General features: G+C 42.0%; 1 protein-coding gene across 5 annotated transcripts in view; it reads left to right on the top strand.

Annotated features, from left to right (window-relative positions):
* The window catches only part of FBXL7 (F-box and leucine rich repeat protein 7), a 374,313-nt gene that overhangs the window by 330,779 nt on the left and 19,510 nt on the right, over positions 1–24,024 (top strand). The window contains exon 1 of one of the 5 annotated variants that reach the window (XM_080377783.1): positions 1,767–18,191. The exons of the other annotated variants lie outside the window; for them this stretch is intronic. The gene's annotated coding sequence lies outside the window, so the exon portion shown is untranslated. Of the gene's footprint in view, positions 1–1,766; positions 18,192–24,024 lie in introns of those variants that run through there. 5 annotated transcript variants of the gene reach the window in all.

Here is a 24,024-nt window from a genome sequence, read left to right as displayed (position 1 = left end):
TGAGTAGTGTCTGGAGTAGTTATATAGCAACAGCGTGAGTACTTAGGCATTTCTCCCTGTGGATAGTTTGCAATGGTCCTATGCTATTCATTTAAAAGACATTTGCTTGGGAACAAAAGTATATTATTTCATACATCTTACAAGCCTGCAGAGGATGAGAGTTGTTCAGATATATATACCTTCATCTCTTTCCCAGTGTCTGGATATTCTGTTTTTGAAAGCAGAAGTTAAGCACTGGAAATCCTTTGCCAGATGTCTGTAAGTACCTTCATGTTACAGTTTCATTGTCATGAAGTTAGCTTTACATAGGTCTCCAATTAGTTGATTTGTTGGGCTGGTCTTGTATCCTTTTTCATTCTTCCTGCATATATCCCAACTGCAAGATGCCTCACTAATGATGAAGGCACAGTGGCTGTGACAGCGTGAGTTACAGATCACATTGCTCTGCAGCGAAACTTGGGTTTCATTGTGACCCCGGCAGAAAAACTCCCCAGTATGTGGGATGATGTGGAGCATTACATCTATTGACACTTCAAAGGGCTGCTTTTGGCCTCTTAAAACTGGCCTCATTTTGGCTGCAGCACAGCACGTCCCACCTGGGGTTCACTGATCCATTTCTTCTGGCATGCGAGAGAAGAGACTGTGGTGCTGCCTTCCCAAAACGTGAGCTGGAGCCAAACTTCTGAGCGGTGGGACTCAGCTGTGCGAGTTATGCAGTGCTGTGACACAATAGGATGCTGTTATGACTAGAGCATTTCGGCAATCCGGTGAATGATGCGGCTCCACGTGGAGTCACATCAACCCAGTTGACAGGGTGGAACCTCCTGCATCTGGCTTGGCACTGAAGAAAATATATCTTGTAACTCCATCCTGTGGCGTGACAGGTTTTCAGTATCCAGAAGAGCAGAAACAAGCTGTTAATCAAGGGCAGCTGCTATTTTGGTCCTTGAACTAAGAAAGTGTTCTGCGAGTAGTGAGAAATCCCCTGGAACATTTCACCTTGTCTGTCCCTCAGAGCTTGTGTTAAATTCTGCAGAGTTGCATTCTGTAAGAATAATTGCTTTCTGTTCTTTGGTGCTCCTGATTTTGGAGAGCCTTTCTGTCCCCATATGTGCCAAAGTAATGCTGTTGGATTCAGCTTGGCATATAGTTTCTCTAGTCTGAGTAATCTGAAGAGAATGAGGAAACCTGTAAACCTGTTAAATTATGGGACGCACTGGAAACGTACATCTGAGTCATCCAGAATCTCAGGTAATGGAGTGGAGGAACTTCTTAAGAACTGGTCATGCTTTTCTTTCCAGAAAGCATGAAAGGATTGGTTTGTGCCCATGGATGATGTAGTATACTTCAGAGATAAGCCCATCAATACGCTACTTCTTGTGCAAGATTTGTTTGCTTTTAGCACTACGGTAGCTTGTAGAGAAGGAAGATGCAGTTGTTCTGCATTTTTTCCCCTTTACAGGTACAGTATTCATTACAAGTAATTAAAATTTTTCAATAACTGCTATAGCTGGCTGAAATGTACATGAAAGGATGATTTTGACATTAGAAACTTGTACATATTTTCTAGCCACCATACATCTTTGCAAATGAATTAAATTATACTTTCCATAGGATAGGTACTAAACTGGGTGCTGCTGCACTAAAGTCAGTCTGTAGGACTCTTTTTCAATATTATCAGAAATGGTGGTGAGGCAAAAGTACAAAGATTTAGTAATAACAAAGTTATGTTCTAGGAAGTTTCTTGTCCTTCATTATTTCAAAGATTAACCTTGCATATTACAACTTTTAATTCCATTCAAATATTTCTGTGTTTTGACAAAATCTTAACCATGCAGAACCCAAGCATCTCTTTTCCTGTGCTGTATGTACAGCGCTTATGTTCAGCCTGGACTCTGGAGGGGTAGGGGTGTTGCTCTTGCTTGTAGAGCAAAGTTGACTTCAAACTGCATTTGGGGGCCACAAATTGCTCTTTTTCTTTACACTCTTCAGCCACACAAAGTTGCAGTTGAAAGGCAAGATTACTTTTTTCATGTCTGGTGGAAGTGTTACAATGGTAGAGCAGGTTATGCTTGCATCTTGCATCCTTATTCTTTTCCTTTTGCCCCATTGCAGAAGGTCAAGAAACTGTTTATGGCAAGTCTGGGTGTAGTCATTCAAACTGAGGATTCGGAACTGGTGGCTCTCAAAAACCTAAGTGCTTGCACCGAGTATGGAAAGTTTGCCTCTACACAGAATTTCCAAATGGGCAAGAGCTCTTCCGTGTGTTCTTGGGAAAGAAATTTAAATAGCATCCCTGAAAATGTTAATGATGCGCTAACCTAGCATATAAAGTTTGTGGAGTTGCCTTTAAATATGTTAAAGACATTACGGCTTGAGAAAGAAATTAGTGTCTGGCAAATTATATGTTTGCATGTAAAGAACAATAGTGTCTTAAAACAGCAAGTAGACTTATGGGAAAATCCAGGCTGCACACATTTGTGTGCTGCAAATGCTGTGATGAGGGCAGAGTGAAAATACCCTAGAGCATTTCTGGAAACTTCAAATGGAAAGATTAAGAGTAAGTGCAGAGGATGACAGTGCGTAGGAGTACAGTGTAGAGCATTATGGAGACTTAAACCAAACAAACAAATATAGAGACCTATGATCAGCTCGTATCACAGTTATTTTCTTGTTGTCATTAGAATTTGTGCCAAATTATCATCTTGGAGTAGTGTGACTCTGAAATTGCTACTAACCCAAGTTTCAGAATGGCTTTGTGGACAAATTCTAGTCCTCTACATTAGTATCTCTGCTTCTCAGATATGGAATCTTGCAGTAACCAAAGAGGAATGCTTTTCTTGGTCAAGAAAAATTTTCCTGGAAGCAAGGAGAGTGAAGGCATCAGTCCAGTTTCCAGCAGACTCTGACACTTTCATTGGCATTTTTTGTCTTATTTAGGGCATGAAATATTCCAAGAAGCAATTGGACAAACTGATTAAAAATTGAAAATGAAACACCTGATTTTGATGCTAGGATCTGATTAAGAGTTATTGGTCTTATAATAAAGTTTACTGTTTGAGAGATGCTATTAAAGGTAAAATTGAATTTTCACCATAAAGTTTATATGATCATGTTTATTAACATTGCTTTCCCTAGAGTCACTTACATTTTGTTTAAGTAAAATACATAAAAAGTTAAATACTGGTCTGGCTGGGTTAAGGCGGTTATATGTTACAGTCCTGTCCTTTGCTTATTACATTTTTATGAAGATCAAAAGTTTCTGTGTTGGAGTGAAGGCCTGCGTTCAGGAAAACTTTGTAGTCACATCAAATCAGAGTGAAAATGGAACTGTTATGCCACGCTTTATAATACAAGCAATGATTTCAGAATGCTCTGCAGTATGAATGTAAACTTCAGAAATTTGGAAGAACTTGCAAGTATAAATATTGAGATCCAGATTAAATCATGTTTTGCATTGGCATTGACTGGGTCTTGTGCAAATATCAAAAATAAAAAATCCACTTATTAAATATTTCTAGCTGTTGATAGGTTTGTGAGCTTCACCTTCTAAGTCCCTGATTTTTGTATTTAAAAAGAGGAACAAATTAAATTTTAAATTCTTTGCTCTCCTCAGCTTTAAACTCTTGATTCTTTTATATTTACAGTTTTTAGTATAGTATGACTTGTTAAATAAAACATTTTTTTTCTTTTCCAATAGACAGGATCAAATGCAGTTTGTTTGACATTGTATTGCGCTTTCGCTCCAGCTACACAGAATAGACTTGCATGCAACAAATGCTTAACTTCAGCAGGCAAAGTGAAACTTTTTGATGCTGAAAACTAAAACTCTAAGCCTGTCTCTTTAAAGACATATCTTAGTAAAAAGTGTGCTGGCTAAAACTGCTGTGCAACACCATCTCTTCATCCTAAGGGGGCACATGAGAGAGTCAAATGCCAAGAGCTTGCATGGCGTTGGGTGGAGCATTTCGGTTAGATACAGCTGTTGGAATCCAGCACTTTAGACCACACACCTTTTGGCTTTGTTTTCTTTCTCTTTGTTTCTGACGAGGAAAAGGTTTTCCAGGCTGAGAGAGTTTCAGGGGGGATGTTTTCACCTTTTGTTTTTGGTTTGTTTTTTATTTTCCTTTTCTTTAGAAACTCGTTTATAATTTGACTCAACCTGTTCCAAGGTTTGTAGAGCTTTTAACAATGTTTACTGCATAAGCTGGGATAGCATCTGCTTCTTTCTTTAGTAATTTTGTTTCTGCAGTCAGTTCTGTACTGTTTCCTCCCTGAACACACAGAGGTGATGGAGGCTATAAAAAGACTGTTAGGGTGTCAAGAAGTGGGAATATAAAACAGCAATACAGATCTCCTCTGGAGCTTTGTTACCTGAGAGGTTTCCGAGATGGCGAGTAACAAGTTTCCCTTAAGCTGTGAATTGGTTAGTCTCCATGAACTAGACCTGGGTTCAGAGAGGAAATAAAATTAAAAATGCTGAAAACAGGGCAGAATCTTTGCATGAGTTAGGAGAAACTACTGAGGGAGTGCATGAGAGAAACTTGATAACCTGCAAACAAGGAGATAAGAGTCCCTGGGTGAGACATGGCTGCTTTTTCATGCTAGAAGATCAGCTGGGGTGGAGAGCAACTGCAAAAGGGCTGTGGGCTTTAGGGACCACAGAGCAGTAGGTAACACACATACAGCTTTTTATCCCTCATTCTGGGTGACATACTATTTGAAGACATGCATTTGGGTGGGGGTTTTTGAGGAGGTCACTGGCTGTTGACTATACTCCAAAGCCATTTGGGTCTGCTGAGGATCATGGAGGCTGTCCTGCGTTGTGTAAACTAAGCCTTGGGCTAGAAAGTCAAATGGCAGGATCCTGTCCCAGGAAAAGGCACATTCATGATGGAAGAGGTGCACTTGGAAAGAATCAGAGATGCATCAGTGATAGGACTAGCACAGTAGCAATGATATTTAGCATCTGCATCTCTTAAGAGATTTGACAGTGCTGTGTTCTATTCCACAATCCACTGACAACAGGGAACTAAAGGTATGATAAACATAGGCACGTACATATTCTGAAGCAGAGGTCTTAGGTGGTGCTATGAAAAATGAGGAATATTGTGAAAAAACCTGCAGAAGATTATGTCAATAGGCAAGAATTTCTTAAGGTGAGATCTTTCAAAATGTGTACTGGTCATAGAGAAGAGGGGATGGGAATCAAGTGATGGCACTGAGCAGAATTTTATTAGTGAGCATACCGTTAGAGCAGTCTCTTGTATGAACGTGCAAGCTGGGTGGTCAAGTGGACAATGGACAGTATGACAGCAGTCTTTCAGAAAGAAATGCTGGAAGAAGAACCATGATGCTCAGAAGCAGGCTGACATAAACACACTAGACAGGAAACTATTTTTAAGTAACTGCAGAATGAAGATGATTGTTGTCCTAAACTGCAGGGGTGAGGCTCAAGGCAAGTGGTGAGAGGGAACTTATGAGTATTGATTTTTAATTTTTTTCTGTAGTTAAGTAATGACAGATTAACTGGTGAAGTTCTTCTCTGAGGTATGCTGTAATGCCTTTGTGCTTGTACTTTTGGTGTGTTGGCAGTGACCTCAGCTATCATGTGTGGGACTGCATGGGTTATAGCTACCCTTGTAAAGTGAGCAGGATTAACCCCTAGAATGGAGCTGGCCAGGTTCTACCTGCTTTACTAGGCAGCTGAATGCCTTTGGTGGCTGGCCACCACAGCTCCTGAAAACATGGTGGTAAGGCTTTTCTCCTGAAGGCTTAAATGAGAACAAGTGAGGATACAGGAAAGCTACCTTTATTTTTTCTGCAGGAAAGTCAGTTAATAGTATTTTGATGTTCCATGCACCTTTCCTCACAGCGGTGTTGGTTTTCTCTCAATTTACACCTGGTTTTTGTGTGTTGGTAATACTGCAGTTGTCGGCCCAACCATGATGATTTACCTCACTGATAATGTATCATGTGAATCATTGAAGGGGGTGGTTATTTTCATGTTACAGCAATGTGCCTCCTTACCACAGGTACGGTATTTCTAGTGATTCAGACTGAGCGTCAAACATACTTCTAATTCCTTTTCTGATGCGAAGTCATTAATTTATTTGCTCCTGCTTTGCTCACTTCCTTTTTTCTTAGTGTTCTTACTGTTCCCTACAGGTGTTTAGTATACTTAAAAATCTGTAATAAAGTTGTTGGACGATACCTGTTCCTTTTCAAGTAGCCCAGAGGAGACTTAGCTCTTAGCTCATTTATTTATTTATTTAGGTGGCTCTTCATTGTTCCTGGAGCACAGCAAACCACTTCAGAAACAGCAATTAGTGTTGAAAAAGATGTATAAAGTACATGAAAACTGAACTCCAGTGAACTCTATGCGTCTTGTGTTTTGTTTTGCTGCTTTTTCATTAAGTTGCTTTCTTACCTTCTTCCTCTAACCAAACCCTTTAAAAACACCTTGGTGGAGTTTCCTTGTTTTATCAATTACAGACCCGCTGTGTTCTCAGCACTACTGTTAAAATAATGTTTTTGATAGAGTTGCTCATTATTGCAAAAGTGACCTTTCTGCACTGGTAAAATTAGGGCAGTCTCGAAGGTCAGCGTGAACAATTCACTGAAGCAGCTTCACTTCAAGTTGACTTCTTCCTTCCTGGGATTAAACTGCTGGACAGGCGTGCATTCCCCTGGCTCTTGGCACACCCTCTGCCTCCTACGCTCCTTCAGCAGCAATCCAGCATCGCTCCAAAGCAGTACTCACAGCTGTAAGGCAGCAAAGCCTGCTTGCTACTGCACTTGGACACCGCTTAGGGCTGCTTGATGTTGTAACTACATGTGAATAAAAGGACGCCGTAACTTAAGCACACTCAGGGAAGATTAGTCACCCTTTGATTGGGCAGTATTCGGTGTGTGCAGGATGGATAACTACAAGCCACAATGCTACCTGGGAGCCTTTCTGTGGTATTCTGGTCCTGGCGGCGTGTCCCTAATTATTGCAGAAGCTCAGGCGTGTGCATGAGTGGAGAGATGCTGAGAGGGGAAAAATATATTCTGGGAAAATGCCACTGCACAGTTATTCTGTAAATTGTGCAGAAACACCGTAACTGTGGCTTATGCTGCCTGATAATTGCCTGCAGTCCTGGAGCAGTTGTGGTAACTTAATGTGGTGGGTTGACCTTGGCTGGACACCAGGTGCCCAACAAGCCACCCTATCACTCCTCTCCTCAGCAGAACAGGGTGGGGAGAAAATAGGATGGAAAAAATCTTGTGGGTAAGATAAAGGCAGTTTAACAAAGCAATAGCAAATGTCGCACACACAGGGATGCAATGGAAGACAAAAGATGTTATTCTCTGCTTCCCATCAACAGGTGATCTTCAGCCACTTCCCAGGAGGCAGGGCTTCAGTATGGGTAGGGGTTGCTCCCAAAGACAAACATCATAAATAATGAATGCCCCCCCCCCCCCCCCTCCTCCTTTCTTTTAGTTTTTATATCTAAGCAGACATCCTATGGTATGGAATATCCCTTAGGTCAGTTTGGATCAACTGTCCTGGCTCTGTGCCCTACCACGATCTTGCCCACCCCCAGCCTGCTGGTGAGGTGAGGGATGTTGGAGGGACAGCCCTGGTGTCCCTGGTGCACCGCTCAGCAGCAGCCAAAGCACTGCTGTGTTACCAGCCCCTTTCTAGTACCCACACAAAGCACAGCACTCTGAGGGCTGCTGCGGGGCTTGGCCAGACCCAACACACTTAACTAAAGGATCGTTCTGCCCACCCCAGCGCCCTTTTCCCTTTTCTCAAGTGACAACAGCAGTTTTCGCTTCTTCGTTCACTGGGAACGAATTGCTTTTTCCACACCAGGCGTTCCCAGGTTGGGGTTTCTGTATGTGAGCTGCTTGTATGAGCCTGTTGCTCCGCTTCTGTCGCCTCTCATGCCCTGAAAAGGAGAGCTGTTTCTTCTATATTACATTTCTTTTCTCAGACAATAACCAGCAATAAATTTCAGGTCCTGCTAGTATTAAATCTTGCCTTTCCTTGCCGTATACCTACTACAGTTCTGTTTACTCATCCTGAGATTTGGGTAGATGGGAAAATATTCTCCTTTCTTCCTTGACTAGATTTTAATAAAAGTAGTGTCAAATACCAACCATTTTCTGGATGTTTTTGTCTTGCAGGACCTTCTGGGGAAATAAAATTTCCCTTGTTACCACCAGAGTTCTTGTATAACACTGCAGGTGGTCAGACATGGATCACAAATCTCCCATATGATTTTTACAGATGGTCTTTGGCTGAAAATTAAAAAAATCTGATGAGAAAACTCCGTCAGCTTTGCGGAACTGAAAATTTATGTGAAGTAACGCTAGCTTGACCCAGTGGCCAGTATATAGGTACTGGGAAGGTTGTTTCCAAAAATCAGTCTAAGAATTATTCTCCCAGTTCTCTGAACATCAGGAAGGCCCTCATGCAGTTATGGTGCTAGCAGGCTAAGGAGCTTGCTTACGCACTACGCACATCAGTCCTCCAAGTTAAATCACTGTTTCCCATGTCTGTTACCTAGCTCTACCTGACTTCTGTGCTGATGTCAGAAAGTGTTCATCTCCTGCTGTGTTTTTTCTTTCCCTTACCTTCAGACATGTTTATTAGGAAGCCTAACATTCCTAATATTTACCCGCTTAAGCAATTGACTGCACATTAATACTTTTTTTTTAGTCCTAAATGCCAGATTGCCTGTTTACAACCTAACCTTTTCTCGACCCAGCTCACAGCTTACTTTCTTGACTTATGGCCTTCACCAGTTTTTCACCACCATTTGGCTCCAGCTGTTCTTATAAAAAGAGACACTTAACTCCACCTTTCAGTCAGCCTTAGAGCTTGAGAACACTCATCAGTTTTAATCGTGTTTGCAATACTCCATATAGAAGAAAGAGCAGCTCTTAACACTTTGCAGTGTAATGTGTTTTCAGTCCTATATTTATTGGAAATGCTTATATGACACGCTTACAGGATTTTAAAAACCACGTGGGAAGGGAAGGAGTGAGATTTAAAACAGGGTGAAGCTGAGTGAGAAGTATAAGCATTACAAATGGGCTAGGAGGAGAGGTCTTGTTCTGCAAATGGTGCCATCCTCCAGCAAGAGATCGTTAGCTGCCTGCATCCATTGGTTTTGAGCCGATCAATGGTTAGTTTGATTTGTCTCCTCTGTTCCCTCGTGCAAGAGAATCAGTGAGGTATAGCTTTTTAGTGCTACTTGTGGCCGTACAGGTCTTCATCATATTTTTTTTTCCAACTGAAGAATGTTTAATTCTTTTTCATGCAGAAGCCGTTCCTTATTTTTGCTAGTCCTCAGTGTCCTCCTCTGGACCTTTTCTGCTCGTATCGAAATGCTTTGAAATGAGAGGATCAGAACTGCACATACAGTCCTTGAGTTGTATTTTTGCTCTGTGATGATGATTGCTTTTTCCTGTTCTTTATTTCTTCGTGAGAGTTTTGCTTTTTCTTTTCTTGTTGTTGTTGGCTAGAGATTGTTTATTTGGAAATATGGTGTGAAACTGTCTGTTGCGGTCCCAAGATCTTACTCCTCAATAGTAACGGTCAGCTCAAACTCCTTCACTTTGTATGGAAAATTGTACATTTGTGTGTGCATGCCTGAAAGTTTATCCAAATTAGTTTCATTCATATCTACATTACATTATTTGACAATGTAATGTCCAATAACAGAGTGTGAATAAGACTTCTGCAGTTTTTCAGGGTAAGCCCTCATCTTTATAGCCTTGAACAGTTTAATGTATCAACAATCAAATTAATTTTTTCCTATCAACCACACTTTTTAGATTACTTATGAGCATACCGAACTATCCAGATCCTTCCTTTAATGGCAAGAAGTGACTGATAACTCTTACTTTGTTTCGTGTTCTCATAAATAAGTGAAGAGTTCATCTTTGAGAGCTTCATACTTCTCCTTTTGGCTGCCCCGTTTCTTTCAGGATCGTCCAGAGAGACATTAACTGAGCATCTTCTGAAAACTCAAGTGGACTATATTCACCAGATCTTTCTCTGTCCTTTGGTACTTTTATTTCATTGAGGCTGCTGCCTACAGAGGTTTTGTTTGACAGCTTACGAGTAACCCTAGATTCTCTGTATTTTGGCCCTCTGTATTCAGAGCTCTCTAAGCACTCGATGCTGAGCTGTGCGATAGGGGTGAGAGGCTTTCTGACTGAAAGGCCAGTTTGTACAGTTTAGTAACCTGGCAGTTTCCCTTCTTTGTCCATAGCTGGTGGAACCTGGGTAAGTTCCCCTCTCCAGCTGGATAGCTGTAAACCTGCAGAAGCAGATGCTAATATCCACACACTGCAGTCCAGCAGGATTGTTTAAAGCAGTATCAGTGGAACAGTTCCAGGTTAGTCTCTGCAGCACAAAAGACCTACTGTGAGCCAGATCTGTGTCCAAGATGTATTCACATTATGCAAGTATTTCCTGTTCAAGATGACTATTAATCAAACCAGACAACTCTTTTACAGCAAAAGTCTTCTATAAAATTTGTATTTAGGACATGGCATAAAGTTACTCCGTAAAAACAGTTGTTGATGTTGGGGTTTTTTTTTAAAAAAAAGAGGACTGGGGAGTAAAAGGACTGCTTCTGGAAGGTAGAACGGCATTTAGCTCTTGTATGATCTCATCTTTATGCTTTTCATGATTAATTAAGAGAACAAGTCTTATGAGGAGCAGCTGAGGGAACTGGTGCTGTTGAGCCTGTATAAAAGGAGGCTGAGGGGAGACTTTATTGTTCTCTACAACTACCTGAAAGGAGGTTTTAGGCAGGTGAGTGTCAGTCTTTTCTCCCAAGTAACACGTGACAGGACAAGAGGAAACAGCCTCAAGTTGCACTAGGGGAGGTTTAGATTGGATATTAGGAAAAATTCCATCACCAAAAGGGTTGTCAAGTATTGGAACAGGCTGCCCAGGGAAGTGGTGGAATCGCCATCCCTGGAGGTATTTGAAAATCATGTAGATGTGGTGCTTAGGGACATGGTTTAATGGTGGACTTGGCAGTGCTGGGTTAACAATTGGACTTGATGATCTTAAAGGTCCTTTCCAACCTAAATGATTCTATGATTCATTTTCTGATATAAATACGTATTATAGACTATTCATTTTATTTTGAAAGCAGGTTCTACAGGAAGGGAAACTTTATTTTAGAGGTGGCCTTGTTGAGAGTGTAATGCATCCTGCATCATGAAAGATAAGTTCCTTTATTATAACTTAACAAGTGTCATGAAGACCCGTTATGAGATTTCTGCTAATCATAATTGGACATGGAAACTGTGTGAGGGGTTTTCAGTGACTTTGGTTTATAAAGAGCAATATGTACTTTCAGACTGCAGGTGACTGGTGCTTTCATCTTTCTGCATCGAAACACTGAATTTTAGTGAATAAAAATTGCCTGGGTGGTGGGTGACTGCTACATGGAGAGCAAAGCAATCACTGGGCTTTACTCAAAGGCATAAGTTTCCCCTGTCACATAATGAAAAATCCTCTACTTCAGAAAATGCATTTCACTTCTAAGTATCTTCTCATCAGGCTTTGTTGAGCAAAACAACTGCCACTTTCCTGGAAGGCTTTTTCCATGCTGCATTTCTAGTCTCTGTTCTGTGCTCCAGTGGCTGGTGGTTGTGCAATGACTGCGCACTGAGCGGCTATCTTTGCACCCACCAGCCCTGTGTTCCCTTCTGTTGGCACAGTTCTGCAGCACTTTTTTTTTTTTTAATCTATTTTTTTCCCCCCAAGATGAAGCTTAGCTACTCTAGATCTGTCCCATCCCCCTCTCTCAGAGGGACCTCTATGGAGTTTTGTGCTTGAAAGTATGATGGTGGGTTTCCCCTACCCAGGGCATCTCATATTAAAGCAGCTTCAATTGTTACTGATGGTGAGGAGGTGTGTGGCTGAGAAAAGATGGAGCTACATCACCTTTCTGTTTCCTTTCCCTACTGCTCCTTTGGTTTTCCAGGCAACTAAGCTTTCCTGTTCATTAAGTAGATGATTTCAAAGGCTCATCTGGGTGTTGCCTTGTGTAGCAGATGATGGCGCATGATGCAAATTCTGGAAAGGAAGGAAGGAAGCATAGCGGTCCTCAGGGTAAATAGCCGGTTGGCTGCAGGCCACAGGGCTGTTCAGGTCTTAAAGTCTTGTTGGAGTTGCAGGAATGACAGAGCTGACAGGTAGGATCATTTTTCTGAAACCATTTAAGGAAATACATCTGTGCTTGGTACTTGACAAGTCATGGGGAAGCACAGTCACACAGCCACGTACACTTGCTTGCAGACCTCAGCTATGTTTTGTGTTGGGGGTATTAATTCTGAATAGAGCAGTGTTGCAAAGATATATTTTATTCTTTTGGAAGTTGTAGTTTAATCTGTTCTCTAGGGATAGCATGGTCTTTTTACACCTCTAGCAGTGAGTTTTAACTTTCCATCTCCCCTGAACAGATTGCAGAAGGCCAGTCAAATGTTCAAACCCTGCCCTGCCCTAGTGCACAGTGACGGTGAGGTACTTATTATCTGATGTGTACTATGATTTTTTAGATTTCTTTTAAAGCAAGACCAGCCCAACTTTATAATTATTTTTATAGAGGTATAAAAGCAAAAGCTGTGTCTGTTCCTCCAAACAATTCCCATGCCCAGCTTTCATTTGAACTGGAGCAAGGCTTGATCTCTTCCTCCTGCTCCTCCCCCCAGCCAATGGTTATAGCAGAGATTTCCTCTCATTAAGTGAACTTCAGATGGAGCCCACCCTCAAATAAAAATCCAAACATTTTTCTTTGTTTTGGGCAAAGGAGGCGGGGAGGCATTTAGAAGACAGGAGAAAGACAAATAGCCTTTCTAAACAAACAAAGGATAATTGCTCTCATAAATGTGGGTCCTCATAATTGAAGAGCAATAGTTTATATACTTGGTAAGCCTTATAAACAGAGAGGGGAGACAAGGGCCAGAGTTGTGTTCAATAAAGAGGTCCAACTCAACAAGGTCCTTGATTGTTAAGTTGTGTATTTTGTGAGCCTCTGCCAAGTTTACTTGCCAGCGGTGCTGTTCTGTGTGTGCTGACAGAGCCACAAAGGAGCAAGCGCTGGGAGTTTCTCTGCAGAGTCACAGGAGCTGGAGGGTGCTGTGGCTGAGAGAAGTTAGAAGCACAAACCAACCATCCTGTGGATGCAACATGATATTTGGGGGTTTGCAGAAAGCAGTGGTAAAAGCTTTGACTTCACCCTCACCACAGGCCTCTGACAGTAGGCAACCCCATGTTTTAAGGGACACTGGTTAATTTACCTGTTTTGATTTATATATCTTTTTTATTATCATTATTATTATTAATATATCAAGTCTTTCTTCATAAGTTTTCAAAACAGTTAATGAGTGAATGTTAAACAGTCTTCCCCTTGAACAGACTTGGTTGTGATTATTGATTTACTAGCAGAATCCTGATAGCGTGTCTCAGCCTGGATATGTTCTGTCATACAGGTAAACAAAACTTGGACTGAAAACTGAAACTATTTCAAGTAATGAACCTTAGGGCTGCCAGGTTTTTCAGCTTTGCTTGCAAGATGCTGGTGATTCCAAACTGTGTAGTACAGTGGTTTGTCCAGAGAGCCGTATTTTAAGTCTGCTAGCATCTGTAAGTTGAGGTGGTCGAGAAGTTTGTGTTGTATTAGGCATTAGCTTCTTTCCCAAACACCTGCAACCTGTTTTCTTTTTCTTTTTCCTTTTTTTTTATTTTCTTTAATCTAGAACACTTTGTATTTGCATATTCAGATTCTGTCTGCTGCAACAACTGCCTGTCATGGTGGACAAGTTGTGCCTGGCTCTGGATGCATGGTTTTTACTGTTAGTGCTGAGAAACAACAGATTGCATTTCAGCAGCCATATCTGAATGCTCAGAGTAGTAGAGGGACCTCAGGACAAAGATGCATGGCAGGGTGAGCACAATTCTTGGATGTGTTGCTTACTGTGGTTTTCAGTATGTCATATTCTGCATCATCTTCATGGGGTATTTAACACAGGCAGGTTGGTGACACCATGTGTTCATGCCAACCTGTAATATTCCTGTGAGGAAAGAAATCTTTCTGAGGCTCTCAGGACTTCATTTACATTTAATACTCCAGTACCAGAATGTGCAATTGCAAGGAAACAGACCTATTCTGCAACCAGGCTGGGCTTGCAATTTGAGAGCTGCTTCTCAGGCTGCTAAATGATTATTGGTGACTAATTAGATGAGGTAGAAGTAAGCTGCCAATGCTGTGGTGGGGCATGCAGGGGGCAGTTAATACTGCGGCACGCTTGCAAATGACCGATGAAATTCAGGTGCCTGCTAGCTGCTTTGACAGCAGGGGTGTCTCCAAGTGCCCTGGGTCTCCTTCGTTCCTTCCGTGTTGCCAACAACACGTAAGTGCCAGCTGCAGAGGAGGCCACTCAGCCCTGCTGCGTGCCATGGCTGGCTGCCTGCTGAAGCTGGAGGACGCTGATGCGAGTGTACAATAGAGAGCATGAAGCCAAGCAGCTGAGATGTCCTCTTCAGCTGTCAAAAGAAGACAGGCAACTTATTTTCTCCAAATGGTGAATGTGTCAGATGCAGCGGCGTCAGGTCTGTTGCTTAAGTTTCTCAACCACTCTGACTCTTAAAATTTGCCTAGATGTCAAAGCACATGCTGGGGAAGGTCTTAACAATACATTTGATGCAGTGTCTCGTTTGGATACAGCCTTTTGAAAGAAGCAGAATATGAATTTACATCAAGGTTGCCAAGATGTCCAACAACATCTGAATTCCCTTTAGGTTAGTGCAGTAGTTCTAATGACTTATTTTAAAATACACAATGGAGCATAAACTGAATTTCCTAATCCAGTTTATATTGATTAAAACATAAGAGTAAATGTCTGGCTTCATCCTCTGGCTCCACTTGTCATTGTCTGTATGACATTTTTGACATCGTATTGTGTAGTAGTGGAGTTGTGGGTTTTAGCAGAGGGCGTGCAAAAGGGAAATGGCAGCACTTTTACACCGTCATACTGAAGCCAACTCAGTGCACATGGTATCCTCTGAAACCACTGTGCTTCCCATGATTTGGGAACATGTCACGTTTCTGCAGCATGTGCCCCACAGCTGCGGCTGCCCCTGGCTCTGGGCCATGCTCCATATTTCCTACAGCTGGGAGTTCTGGTCCTGCATTAGCGTGTCCCCAGGCTGCATTGCCCTGCTGGCTGCACTGCAGCTTACTTGAGGACCAGGTAATCATTCTTAGGGTTTATTGTGTCTGTGGTTGTGCCACTTTGCTGCAAGAGGAGACATGTTTAGTAAGGGAGAATTCAGTTATAAACATGGGTAGGAGCCTGGAAAAGACTACAGCGTAGTCCTGCCTCTCATAGGTTATTACAACTCCAAGTAGCATTACTCCCAGGAAAGTGAGAAGGGCCGTTGGCTGGCTGAGTTGCAAGGATGCACTGGACACACACTGGAAGCTGTTTTCCTTGTCGTGTAAGTTTACAGTTCCAATGTTTCCTTAGTTTGGAATCTCTTTAAGTTTTACAGCTCATACCTGCTTTCTGGGCAGGGCTATCACAAAGTGTCTGTTTTAAGCACAGCAGATGGAACCTGTGTATGTGACAGTCATTGTAAAGGTATATCAAATACTTGTCAGAAAAATATTCTGTGGCTTAACTAATTAATTTTTAATTAATTTTAGCATAATAAGCTAAATTTAACTCAGCTTAAAAAATAGTTATTACCTAACCATAGCCTCAGCTTCATTGTGGTTTTTTTTGCACACAGACTTAATTCTGCAAAGAAAATCATCTGTTGTAGTGTGCCAATTCCTGATCTTAGGTATTATAAGACAAAAAAATGAGAGAAGAGCGAAAGTTAATAGGGTAAAACCCTTCTGTTTTAATTGTGTGATTGGAATATCTTCATAAGGATTTTGACACCTTTCCCTAGAAAAATGTTTTAACTAATCTATCTTAATTGTTTTCCTGGTTGGTTTCCTAATGATGTTAGGTATGTATTAAGTTTTCCCTGACAGACACTTTTGTAAATGAAAGGTAAGGTTTTCATTCTGTCATGGCGCTTCTGTGGTTTCCAGTACTCTTCATACTTAGTAAGAAAATTCAGAGCCACTGTTGCATTCTGGTCTGGCCATTTGTAATTATAGTAATCTGCCTGTAGATATAGACAAATATAGCTCTATATTTGTCGTTGTTCTACATATATTTTATGTATGTATGGAGAGATAATTAGATTATGCCAAAGTTGTGATTCCCTGCTGGAGAACCAGAGCCTGAATTAGCTGCAATCCTTGCCAAGGCAGAACATGATCACTCAGTGCAGGTGTTCTGCATCACCCTGTTGCTCCACTAAGCACCACTACAAGCGCCCCACAAATCCGCAGTGAGATCTAGGTTGCTTTTGGAGTTTACTCACATCTTTTCTAAGCAATGGCTTGTTGCAGCTGGTTAAACAGCACTCTTTAATCCCTAGCTTTATTTTCAAACTCTCATCGACACCTGCTATAAATCACTTTTCTCATCCTTAAGAATATAACAGAAACAAACAGCAGTGAGTGATGAATCACATCCATGTGCTGCAGTGCAGCACTATTCAGTTCATGTAGTTTAAACCATAAGTAGGATCAAAGCAATTAATAATGACTTGAAATTAATCAGTAATCAATGAACTGCACATTTGGGAGCAGTACCAGTAATTTCACAGATAAATCACAAAACTGAAAACTGATTAAATGTTAATAAACACCTACAGGTAAACAGCTTTAATTCTCCAAAATTCTAGTCTCTTTTTCACAAGTACACACACATATGCACATACTCTACCAGCACAAGTAGGCTGCAATCCCCCGCTGCCCATCTGGGGTGCACCCATGTTCTAGAGGAGACGTGGGGGCTCTCACCTTGTGGGGGGCCCTGTGCTGCTCCTTGCAGCTGGTGAGGAGCACCCCCGAGCTCACGTGCACCCTGTGAGGTGTGATAGCAGGCAGTGCATGGACCCTGACTGGGAGGCTGCTCTATCTGGCTGATGGTTTTTTTCTTCTTTAAGGTGACTGGTTAGATGTCAGTGATCTTCTTCCCTTTTGACATGATCAGTTTGGGGAAGCACCCTCTGGTTTTATGCAGTTTTTACACACGCACACTACATATGGTTCACTCACATTCCTATCTTAAAAGGTGGTGTCACCCAGACCATTTGCCAAGGTTGCGACATGCCATCATCATGTGTTCCTAGATCTCATTTTGATATCAGCAGTTGTCTTATGCTGCACGGGCAGGGTGTAGAAGCACAGCCTCCATCCATATCTTCGTGTACTGCAAGGCTGCTAAATGCAATTCAAGTGTGATGAGGTTGATTCCTGTTCTTGACATTTTGGAGTTTTCCTGTAAACAAAAATCTAAATTCCTTTCTGTTCATGGAAAGGCTGGTGAGCTTGCTGCAATGTACTGCAGGCAGATGAGGGTTTGTTGTATTACAAGGACTTAAGCAATTTGCCAAAGAGTGGGCTCTGTCAGCTGTAGTCTTAGCTAAAATATCTTACTCTGCCTGAATTGTTCCCCAGATATGGCTGCATTTGCATGAAACTCATTACACTCAGTAATGAAGACACAGTAGCATCACTGGCAAGTGCTGTAAATGTAAAAAGTAATGAAGTGACCGATCAGCTGGGGTGTGCAGGAACCACGGCTCAGTCCCAAGGCAGGCATCCCACCGTTGTTTCAGAAGAAGGAAAAGCTGATGTCTATGCCTGATGATCAGTCCTCATGGGTGGAGGCACTGCACACCTCTCTGAAGCTTTTTCTTATTGTGTGGTTTACACATGGTTTCTGGCTGTTTTATAACACAGCCGATCACTTGGGCATATAGGCTTCTCTCCTTCCAGAGTTTGTGAAACAGAGATTTCTAAATCAACAGATGCCATTCAGCATAAAAGCCTTGTGAGTCAAATATCACTTCAGCAATATATGTGTTTGTTACTTCATTTCGGTAAACTCAAAGCCTTATGAAGTGTTTTCCTTAAAAAGGCAGGGTGGGCAAGACCAAGATTCGTTCAGTAAGGGGTAACGCTCCATGTGAACTCTGCAGCCTGTCCATCAACCTCACACTTTATTAACGCAGATCCTAGGAACAGACACCTTTCTGGAAGGTATGAGCTGCTTTTATGCTAGGGGTTTATGCAGTTAAATCACAGCCTGATGCTGTAGTGGCAGAAATCAAATACTGCAAAAGCCACAGGCAGAGAAGCTTGGTGGAGAGCCAGATCATTGATAGCTTGTTTTCCACCTCCAGCTTGATGTGCAGACATGCCATTTCAGCAGGTAGTGAACAAAAGGCCCATTTCATGTGGTATAGGGATGCTCCTAGGGAGAATTTAACTCCTGAGGTTTAAATGGAAGAATTTCAGTGCTCTAGTACTAGAGACACCTCTGTAAGACACAAGCTGCCATGTGCACTCCTGTTATTAAAAATGTCGTGCTTCAGAAGGAGCAACGCTTTTGTCTCTCTGCTTCCTTTCTTGTCCTATGTCTAAACAGTCAGTCCAAACTGAACAAGAGGGATGCCTTGTCGTGCAGACACCTATTCCACCTATTCCCACAAACTAAAGGGTGATCCGGAATTGGCCACATAATTCACTGCCTTCCAAACCGGGTAAGATATTAGTGAAAGCTTCAGCATTTTGTACTAGTTCCTGAATCACGCTCAGGGCTACAAAAGTATTTTCCCAAATTGTCTGTAATCCAGTATTATGACTGCCTTGCATATGCCTCAGGTGTTCTGTAAATGGAATTAAGATGAAGCAGCATGTAAATGTCACTATAGCTGCTTTATGGTACCTTAGTGTCCCAATGTTTGCAATTGCATCTCGCGTCTTAATTCAGCACGTCTCACACTGACTCTTCCACAGTGTCATGTTACTATACGTGGCACATGCCATAAAGAGTCACGAATCCAGCATAAGTGGAAGTTGCAATTTGAGTTAAGATGGACAACAAATATTGCAATACACCCATATCGATCAGTTGCCAACGGCTCACCTCTCATGGTGTCTGATATGGGTCGCAGGTTCTCCTGCTTGTCTCAGCTACGTTGGGCGCCAGTTGTAGTCAGAGTCCAACTCAGCCTCACATGGGGCACCCATTGTTGCAGCCTACTAGTTTGTTTGTGCTGCAACAAGTGGAGTGTAGCTCAGTGTAATGAAATGTGGGGAATACTTTCCAGACAATTAATTGATGTTAGAAAAGTCTCTTTGCCACAAGTAGAACTGAAAGAATGAACCAACCGGGCAGTGTATCAGTTTTAGCGTGGGTCAAGGGGAGTTGTGATCCTGTGAGATGCTGACTGCTCTGAACTTACAGTAGCCACTGGTACTCCACACATCCCAGGAAGCACTCGGCATCCAGATATTGCAGCATCAGCCTCTTCACTTGTAATCCGAGTGAGCTGGAAAATGTGAAGTCACTGCACATTTCTAAAACATTTCCTAATATAAATTCTTTTTTACCTCCACATTAGAAGTTTTAAAATGTGACTTTGTGATCTCTATTGGCTATGCTCCATGTTTCCAAATTATACTGAAAAATGCTAAAAATACATTTTTATAAATGTCTTTTTTGTGTTAATCTTTTGCTTGAGGTCTTGTGCAATTTAAGAAGATGCAGTCATCACTGTAATTTAACCCGAAACTTCCGTACCTAGCAGAACTGTAGCAGTGTTAAATGCCTTATTCAGAACCCAAAGCTCATTACATGTACCTTAATTTGCAACGCACGTTCTGTAAACACAACCTTGTTGTCAACTTTGCTGCTTAAATATAACAGTAGTACAGCAGTTGGACACTGCTTTGCTCTCTCTGCAGCTTAAGAGAGCATAACTTTCACCTGTGCTTTGTGTCAATCAGTCTAACTCCTGAAGCTGGTCTTCTAAGGAAAAGTGTCAGTTGAACTGCATTCACTAGGACTTCAGTGCCAGTTTAGTAGGTCAGGTAGTCCTTGTCCGCAAGCTTAACATAGTGCATCTCACCAGGAAATCTGTAGCCTCAGCTCTGCAGAGGAGGAGAACACATGCTAATTTTTCTGCACCAAAGAGGAAGACTAGCAATGGAGTATGCTGCTCAGGGGTCCCAGAACTCAGGCCAGCAAATGCTTTCTTTCAAACTCATAAGTTACGAAGATCTTCAGTATATTCATTGTATTACTGGAAAAAAAAAAAAAAAAAAGAGAGCACCTTGGGGAATTTTCACTGAAGTACAGAAGCCTTATCAACCCACAGGATTAATTAATATGGTCCTGTGGGTCATCATGTACATTGCAGGCAACTTCATCCTCTTTTCTCCCAAAGTGGAGAATGGTCTGCTGTTACAAATCAGGAGTACATAATCTGTAAAAGTGTGTACTGGAACAACCTTGAAAAAGTTGCAGCAAGAGCATTGCTTTTCAGCACAAAGTGTGTATCTGTGCCAACCTGATGAAAAAGAGTGGCACAGCTTCACTGATGAAAATAAGCATTGATTACTACTCACTGTTACTCTGTCCTTCATTTTTCATGCACCCTGACAAATTTCTTCAGTAAGAGTCTTACTTCTATGTTTTAGAAAGGCAAGGATTGCTGACAGATGAGGGCTGGCTGATGATAAAGGGTGGGAAAGTTCTTGGGTCATCTTGTCTAAGCAGCAGCTTAATACAGAATATTCTTCCTAGGTTAATTCCTCTATTGCTGTGTTTCGGTGTTTGGTTTTTTTATCTCACTGCTTCCTAGAAAGCTCTAGATGTCAATCCCAACTCGCACTCTCAGCAGCCTATGCCTTGACCTAATTGTGTCCTGCGTGATAATTTTTAACCTTCAACTAATGTTTTCTCTTACTCTCAAACTTTGCTATTGCTTCGTCTTACATACTTTCTCAAGTACAGTAACCTCTCCATCACCTTTGTCTTCTACCAACATACATTGGAGGTAATCGTACATACTAGCATCGTTCTTGATCTTCAGCTACGCAGGTCAAAATTATGTAACTTCTTCACTCAGAGTCTGTGAATTAACACATTTATTATGACGTTTTCATAAGGGTTTGGTTTGCTTTGATTAGGCATAGTTTGTTCTTCTGTGTGAGGCTTCAAGGAGAAGAGACTTGATGAGCTGTATTGAATTGGTAATCGCAGCATAGATGAGTTTAGAAGGGACCTCTGGCGACTGTCGAACCTTCAGCTCAAAGCAGGGCTGAATACAGTATGCTGCCCAGGACACTGTCTTCAAGGATGGAGACTCCATACCTCTCTGGGCAACCTGATCCCATGCCTAACCGCTCTCACCATGAAAGGCTTTGTTTAAATAGGAGTTCCCTGTATTCAGTTTGTACCTACCGTCTCTTGTCCATTCAGTAGGTACCACTGAGGAGAGCCTGGCTCCACCTTCTTTACACCTGCCCTTCAGGTATTTACACGTATTGATAAGATCCCCCTCAAGTCTTCTCCAGGGTAACCAGTCCCAGCTCTCTCGGCCTCTTACCACGTGTCATACGCTCCAATCCCTTGATCATCTCTGTGGCTTTTCTCTCTAGTATGTCCATGTCTTTCTCGTACTGGTGAGCCCAGAACTGGACACAGCACTCCAGGTGTTGCCTCACCAGTTTTGAGCAGAGGGGAAGCATCACCTCCTTTGACCTGCTGACAACATTCCTCCTAATGCAGACTAGGATGCTCTTGGCCTTCTGAGGGCATATCGCTGGCTCATGTTCAACTTGGTGTCTACAAGGACCTTTTCTGCCAAGCTCCATTCCAGCTCATTGGCCCCCAGGCCTTGCTGGAACACTCTCCACGTACAGGACTTTCCATTTTGCTTTGTTGAACTTTGTGGTGTTCCTGTCAGCCCATTTTTCCCCAGCTTGTCAAGGTCCCTCTGGATGGCAGCAGGACCCCCTGATGTATCAGCCACTCCTTCCAGTTCTGTGCCATCTGCAAGCCTGCTTAGGCTACACTCTGTCCCATTATCCAGGTCATTAGTGAGGAGGTTAACTGGTATTAGCCCCAGCACATCAGTGGTGACTGGCTTCCAGCTGGACTTTGTGTCATTGACGACAACACTGTGAGCCCAGCAGTTCAGTCAGTTTTTGATCTACCTCACTGTCCACTTACCTAGTCTGTACTTCACCAGTTTGTTGATAAGGAAGTTATGGAAGACAGTGCCTATATATTACCTTGAGAGGATTTTTCTACCCATAGATCACTAACTTTATGTTCAGGCAAATGTGATATTTATTATCTGTCACATGACATGAAGGTACAATTGGGAGTTTAGAGGCAGACTAGTTTCTCAGTGAATTCTGGCAAAAAGTGCCCATCCTTTCTACAGATACCAAGAGTCATAGAGTCATTTAGGTTGGAAAAGACCTTTGAGATCATCAAGTCCAACCATTAACCCAGGACTGCGAAGTCCATCACTAAACCATGTCCCTAAGTACCACATCTACATGTCTTTTAAATAACTCCAGCGATGGTGATTCCACCCTGGGCAGCCTCTTCCAGTGTTTGACAACCCTTTCCATGAAGGAATTTTTCCTAATATCCCATCTAAACCTCCCCTGGTGCAACTTGAGGCTGTTTCCTCTTGTCCTGTCACGTGTTACTTGGGAGAAGAGACCAACACCCACCTGCCTACAACCTCCTTTCAGGTAGTTGTAAAGAGCAATAAGGTGCCCCCTGAGTCTCCTTCTCTCCAGACTAAAAGTCAGTGCTGGGCTTCGGGAATTATCTGAACTGGGGGCGAACACCACAGAACAAGTATCCCTTAAGGCGGTTCTCACTAATGGCTGTTACCAGCTGATAATATTTGCCTGCTTGAGCTGTAACATTTAATGGTGATGGTGATCATTTATCATCTCCGTCACAAAAAGTGTTTTGGACAGGAGGATCAGGAACCAGTTGAGATGGAGCTTGAGTTGGTGTAATGAAAAAGCAAACCCTGTGAGAGCCCCATGATGGGAGATCAGATTTGAAGATGCCTGGAAACCATAATGCAAAGATTCATACAATGCGTGTTTGGAAGTGTGTCTTACACCTCTGACAAAGAGTACATGAAGTTTATTAGAATTAGTTCACAGAATCACAGAATGCTTGAGGTTGGCAGGGACATCTGTAAGTCATCTGATCCAAACCTCCTGCTCAAGCAAGGCCACTTAAAGCCAGTTGTCTGGGGCCATGTCCAGACAGCTTTTGAATATCTCCAAGCGCAGAGACTCCACAACCTCTCTGGGACACCTGTGCCAGTCAAAGTCACCCTCACAGTAAGAAGTGTGTCTTGATGATGTTCAGAGGGAACCTCCTGTGTTTCAGTTTGTGCCTATTGCTTCTGGTCCTGTCACTGGGCACCACTGAAAAGAGCCTGGCTCCACCTCCTGTACACCCTCCCATCAGGTATTTATACATATTGATGAGATTGCCCTGCCAGGTTCACTTTTTTCTTGGGCTTTGTAAAGAAAAGGGCCTTTTTCTTATGTCAAGATGCCAAATATTTCTTGATTCCAAATGCTGCTGTTGCTGCTGTTCTGCCTTTAAGTCTGTTCCCTAATATATCGCATAAGCTGGTGATACTAAATCTGAGGATAAATGTGAAATTGCTTATAGAGCTAGAAATCAGCGGTGGTGTTTAATATAATTAGATTAAGTTAATATGGAAGAGGCTGGAGGATCTAGACAATGCCAGAGTCTTGCTTTGAGTAATAACTCTTTCAGAGATTGTGTAGACATAAACATCACCTTTTATTTTTTGACATATTTATTTTGATTTAGTGAAATCAAAATGACATGAAAACGATCAGTGAATAATTTTGTTTATCTCATTTCAGTAAACTGAAATCACAATAAATTGAAAAGGAATAATTACAGTCAGTTAATATCTTATGCACAATGAGACAATTATTTATCATGGCTTTCAGTAGACTGGGAAGTTATTTAAGTTGCCATAAATACAGAGTGTTGAATTCTTGA

The sequence above is a fragment of the Falco punctatus genome (genome assembly GCF_963210335.1).
Source record: "Falco punctatus genome assembly, chromosome: 3".
NCBI classification, from domain to species: domain Eukaryota; kingdom Metazoa; phylum Chordata; class Aves; order Falconiformes; family Falconidae; genus Falco; species Falco punctatus.
This window is presented reverse-complemented; position numbering and strand designations above follow the sequence as displayed.